This window comes from Carassius carassius, chromosome 39 (assembly GCF_963082965.1).
Source record: "Carassius carassius chromosome 39, fCarCar2.1, whole genome shotgun sequence".
NCBI classification, from domain to species: domain Eukaryota; kingdom Metazoa; phylum Chordata; class Actinopteri; order Cypriniformes; family Cyprinidae; genus Carassius; species Carassius carassius.
Genome location: NC_081793.1, coordinates 19,196,719 through 19,202,718, shown reverse-complemented (window position 1 = coordinate 19,202,718; position 6,000 = coordinate 19,196,719).

Genomic DNA, 6,000 nt, shown 5'->3' with positions numbered 1-6,000 from the left:
ACCCACTTACTTCTGGCAAATAAGAAATGTTTGACATTGCATCATACATAGATTATACTAGAGCACTCTGAATAATGTGGTATTGAGTGCAGAAATGCATTCGCTTCTTCTAGCAGGTTGTTATGGCTGGATTCTGAAATTTTGGGGAATACTCCAGTTCCAGCACCCACGGAACTGGCAGGTCTTCATAATAAACCCGCTTACTGCTGCTCTCCAACATCTTACTGCCAACAGGCACATAGATCTGATTGTAAGAGATTTTCTTTTGAAACTGACGGATGTTTTCGTGGCATATTTCAGAACGGAAAATCTGTGTAGATCATTGTACGTTTGGCTATATGTTATTGAAGTTTTGAGAAGGTATTTAACTAGCTAAAAAAAATCTCAGAACTTATTTGTGGTTGAAAACAGCATGTATTCTCAGATTTATCTTCATCAAGCACCTGCAAATCCATTGTTGCCGAAGCTAATTGACTGCATATCCATGCACATCAGCATGTTACCTGTCAGATCAAACATTACACAAGATGCATTCAAAAAGGGTCCTCCCACAATTCTGCAGAATAAAAATTGTTTCAGGGTTGCATGCCAAACGCTATGCTGTTCCTGTCCAACAAGTTCTCTGCTCGCTCATGCAAATATAGACAGTGAAGGCTTCCTGTAACATTCCCACTCAAGACATTTAAATATGTCCTTTAGTGTACCAGCCCATGAGAACAGAACAGAATTGTGAGCCCATAAGGGATTTAATTCATTATTCAGTATTAAGCATGACTTGGGACAAAAACTAAATTACATTAAAACAGACAAGACATGTCTGTTGTAAAATTTAATGGGTGGCAAAATAAACAAAGCCATTTGCACATTATCAAACTGAACAAAATTCACAATCTTATCTATAACGGAGTATTCGTGCAAAAAAATCAGGTCATACTATGTTGAATATAACTAAAAATGTCAGTGCTTTAATAAACCACAGTGGTATGGATTAGATCAACCAGTTTTGATCTATTATGTTGTATTGTATTGTATTGTATTGTATATTACCTGACTAATAACTGGAATTAAATTACTGATTTATTTGTATTTCTTGAAATAACTTATAACTAATCCATACATATAACAATCTGGATGCTGCCAGTGTTCTAAACCAACATTATCATAAACTCTTATGTTTCTTAAAAAATGCAAGTCAGCGTTTGCACAGAGTTTGTAATGCTGTTTACGCTGTTGATCTAAGTAGTGATTGAACAGCAAAATAGATGGAAAATGATGAGCCGTAGTAAAATAAGTGTGGTGCAACTTAAATAGCAAAAAGAAACTTGAGCAACAACTACATGAATTATTAACTGTCCCCGCTTGAGACCTGTCAAGAAGAGAGTGAAAGAGAGGAGGCAGAGAAATGGCATTTAAAGCTCTGCCAAGGTTGGCTGACATTGCTCAATCAACATCTACAGCACTCTCCTAATGCCATCGTCTCAACAAGGCAAGACCGGTCTCTAACATAAGCTCACATGAGGCTTGAAAGTAAACTGTCAGGCACTTTGCAATCTAGTGCCGCCCACTCTCATCCTGGCAGCTTCTTGGAAAGCCTGGAGTCCATGCCATGCACTTGATCCCGCACCATTCTCTTGACAAAATGTCAGCAGCATCCCTGTTGCTATCTGTCCACTCAAACCACACCTGGCAATTTCTTTTATATTGGAGGAAAGGAGTTCCAGGGAAGGTGGAAGTTTTGGAGCTGGAAGCCTGTGGCTGAGCGTATAGAGTGCGGAGAGCAAGAGCACCATATGATAAAGCCTCCAGCCCAGTACTCACACGTATAGGGTAAAGAAACTCAGGACTTACGTAAGGATATGACAAAGCGAGGGCTCTCGCTTGGGCCTCTGAGTAATATGAATCAGGAGATGGCAGGAGTTTTCAGGAGAGTCTGGAGCCGACATTTCTGTACTGGCAGCAGTGCCCTGAGTATGGAGCTGTTTGTGACCCATCACCGCTACAGCATCAGATGACAGGATGCACTAACACTGCCTCATTCCCTGTCCAGCTCCCAGGAGGGATGAGCTTATGAAGCGGTTTACATACAACGCTATACTGGCTCCACAAATACTTCACAACAACTAGCTCACTACAAAAGGGAAACTGATGTGAAATGATGTCATGTCATTTAACGGCGAGGGAAAATGTATCAAAAGCAGGGGTGGGGGGTGTATAGTTCAGCATAAAAGAAACTCACAGGAAAGCTAAAATGACAGGTGACAACAATTACTGTACAATGTAAAACAGCACATAAAGTGGATGCCCTCCTACTCTTGCTTACAACATTAGCCTCAATAAAATCTAATTAAATAGCTTAAACATCAACAGCAGCATTTCATCTATTTCCTTGTTTTTTTTAGAAAAAGAAAAAGATGATTATGTAAATGATAAGGTCTATCCTTGCAACACATTTAAAAAAAAACAGAATATATATATATATATATATATATATACATATGTGTGTGTGTGTGTGTGTGTGTGTGTGTGTGTGTGTGTGTGTGTGTTTGTTTTAAATAAGTCTCTTATGATCATAATTTATGTGATATAGTGAAAACAGCAAAACAAAATTACTGATATGTCAGCATTTTACAAAATTAATTACAATGTTTAATTAATTAAATCAAAACTGTCAAACTAAATCGATTAATATATTTCTCTCTCTCTTTAGGTACTGGTGAATGAGTCTGTCTATTTGATCAAACAGTTATGTGTGATAGGAATTATTTCTTCTGCTCATTTGACCACAAGCCAAACTGCTGTAAGTAATACAGACAGTTCTCACCTAAGATGCCCCACTCACAGTTCTCATTCATACAGATAGAGCAGAACTTGCCAGACACCATGAAAGAGACAGAGAAACATAATTTGGAGTTATTTCACACTAAATCTTGGAGAAGCGGTCATACTTCATTGTTCCATTGTAGCTAAACAAATAGCAATCCCAAATACAAGTGTATTCTAAACATAACTGCAACCCACAATTGTATATATATATTTAAATATTAAGAAAAGTCTTCATTTTTTACACAATCAGAAACTCCGTCTGTCCATTTTTTTTTTTTTGCCCGACTGAGTTAAAAAAAAATCCTGTGATATCAAATAGGGTTAGGGTTTACTGATATTTCTTTGGAATTATGCCTCAAGAGATTTCAGATTTCCCAATAGCAAATTTACCTTTAGCCTGGCCCATTAACTACTTAAGTCCAGGGGGGAGTTTAGCCTTTTCATAGGCTTTAAATTAGCAAAAGAAAAGTTATCATACAAGGTTCAGTGGTTTCCACAGAGCTAACGGGCCCTAATTCATTCATTCAAGTCTAATGCAACCTGGTCTTCTTCAAGTAATTGTGCAAAAGTGACACTTTATTAATCAAAACTCTGTAAATTTGTGTGAAAAGGAATAAAAGGTGTCTGAGTTTTACATCCTCTAGTGTTCATTTATTTATTTATTTATTTACTTATTGGTACATATTTCGCGTCTTGCTAAAAAAGTGCCCCCAGGTACGTTCATGCCATGGGACCAGGTAGGTTTAATGCTAAAGGGCAATAATTGCTTTCACAACCTATTATAGTGTAGTGGAGCATTTTTAGTTGATCATTTCACAACACAGTGCATTTTCTTCTGAGAATGATGAAGTTTATTTACATCAGCCACAGGGTGAGATTTATCCAGTCTCACATCTACATTATCATCAGTTTTCACACCTAATATTGCTGCAGACATTCAGATGGCCCCAACAGCAGAGGTTTGTAAGAGCTGAAGTTAGCAATTTTTTCGATGTTAAAATATTTTCTCCTATGACAGCTTAATAGACAGAGACAGCTATAAGTAAGCCATTTGAAGCTTATTTTCTCAGAAAAGACTGTAAACACTGTGTCTCTGTGACTTGATCGCAACATGTGATATCACTGTTTGTGAAGTATCCAGACCCACCCTACAAGCAACATAATTTTACCTAATGCGTGAGCCTGGGCGGGACTATGTTATTGTCTGACCAATTTAAAACTTTTACAGTGTTTATCACCACGACAACCGTCTGTGTGTCAGAGTTGAACACACTTCTCATGTATCCTGCTTGTAGCAAATGAAAATATAATGTATCTGAAGCTGTAATTAAATATTGTGCAACAGTGCATATTAAATGTTTTTTGTTTTAAATGCAGCTTACTCATTTATTAAAAGGAACCAAAGAGGACACATACACAGTTACTTGTTTGGTTTATATAATCCTTTTAGGCTTGTAAATGTATAATTTACATTTCATTATTTTTTCATTTTCATTTAAGTTTGTAGTTAAAATAACTGAAATAAGTGTATTTTAAAGTTTAGAATTAGACAGCCTTTGGCACACAGGCTTACACTGAAAACTCATCAGTGGACGTTCCTCCTCATCAGTATAGGCTATATTTTTCTCATTCTCACTAATTCAAGTTTTTATATGAATGAATCTCTGAAGGGTGCAAACTATCTTCAGAAAAGTTTCGGTGACATTTTCATTTTATCTGATAAAGTAGAGTAAAGTAGAGCGCAGCCCTGCTTTGTTTACAGTCGTTACCGGGGAAACTGATGTATATCTGATGTTCCAAAAGTGCTTCCTGCTGGCAGAGAATGAATATGCATTTTCAATTATCCCATCTGCAGTTTTTGTTCAGACCAATGCGAAAATCCACATACACAACCCTGTTTTAAATTAATATCATAATTTATATTTCAGACTTATCTATCTTATTTAAAAAAAAAAATAATAATCTTTCAAAAAGATTATCTTTTTATAATTTATTTTGTTTTTGTGAAAACTGTAAATCAATTGCTATTTCGTGGTTTACAGCAAGGCAAGGCAAGGCAAGTTTATTTATATAGCACATTTCGTACACAATGGTAATTCAAAGTGCTTTACATAAAAGAAAGTAAAATAGTAATGAAGAAAAATAATAACAAGAATAAAACAAGCAATTTTAAAACTTTTAAAATTATTAAAACTGTACTTATTTAAAATGAATTTAAAACAGTAAGAAAATGATTTTACATTAAAAAAAAAACAGTGAAAATATATATTGCAATCAGTTCGGACATTGCACAGTGCTCATTCAATAAATGCACAGCTAAACAGATGAGTTTTAAGTCTAGATTTAAATGTGACCAGTGTTTTAGCACATCTGATCTCTTCTGGAAGCTGATTCCAACTGCGGGCTGCATAGTAACTAAACGAGGACTCGCCTTGTTTTGTGTGAACCCTTGGTATTTCTAACTGACTCGATCCTAATGATCTAAGTGCTCTGTTAGGTTTATATTCAGTGAGCATATCTGCAATATATTTCGGTCCTAGGTCATTTAGTGACTTATATACGAGTAAAAGTACTTTAAAATCAATCCTAAATGTAACTGGAAGCCAGTGTAAGGACCTGAGGACTGGTGTAATATGCTCATATTTTCTGGTTCTAGTCAGAATCCTGGCAGCAGCGTTCTGGATGAGCTGCAGCTCTCTAATGGTCTTTTTGGGAAGGCCGGTGAGGAGCCCATTACAATAGTCCACCCTGCTGGTGATGAAGGCATGAACAAGTTTCTCCAAGTCTTGGCTGGAAACAAAAGATCTAATTCTTGCAATGTTTTTTAAATGATAGTATGCTGATTTAGTTACTGCTTTGACATGACTATTGAAACTAAGGTCTGTCTCCAGAATCACACAAAGTTTCCTGACTTGATTTTTAGTTGTTTGACCCCTAGAGTCCAGGTATGCATTCACCTTGAACACTTCATCTTTGTTTCCAAATGCAATGACTTCAGTTTTTTCCTTGTTTAACTGAAGAAAGTTCTGGCACATCCAACTATTAATTTCATCAATGCATTGGCAGAGGGAGTCAATTGGGCTGTAGTCATTTGGAGATAAGGCTAGGTAAATCTGGGTATCATCAGCATAGCTGTGATAGGCAATTTGGTTCTTTCTCATTATTTGACTTAGGGGA